The sequence below is a fragment of the Phaethon lepturus genome, unplaced genomic scaffold, assembly GCF_000687285.1.
Source record: "Phaethon lepturus isolate BGI_N335 unplaced genomic scaffold, ASM68728v1 scaffold27772, whole genome shotgun sequence".
Taxonomy (NCBI): Eukaryota; Metazoa; Chordata; class Aves; order Phaethontiformes; family Phaethontidae; genus Phaethon; species Phaethon lepturus.
The window spans coordinates 1-244 of NW_010524497.1; positions in this window are offsets into that span (position 1 = coordinate 1).

Genomic DNA, 244 nt, shown 5'->3' on the forward strand with positions numbered 1-244 from the left:
ACGAGACCCCAGCGCAGTGGAGCAGAGCATCAGCACGGGCCAGGGGGGGAGCCCCAGGCGACCCCCGCTCTGCCCCATGCTGGAGCCTGGTGCACCCACGCACCCCCTGGGAACAGAGCCACGGGGTAGAACAAGAAGGCGACACATACATTCTCAGTGACAACTGCGAAAGCGAACCCGAGGCCGGACGCCCGGCCCTCGCCTCAAGCAGCCCCATGATGGGGAGCAGGGCGGCTCCAGGGCT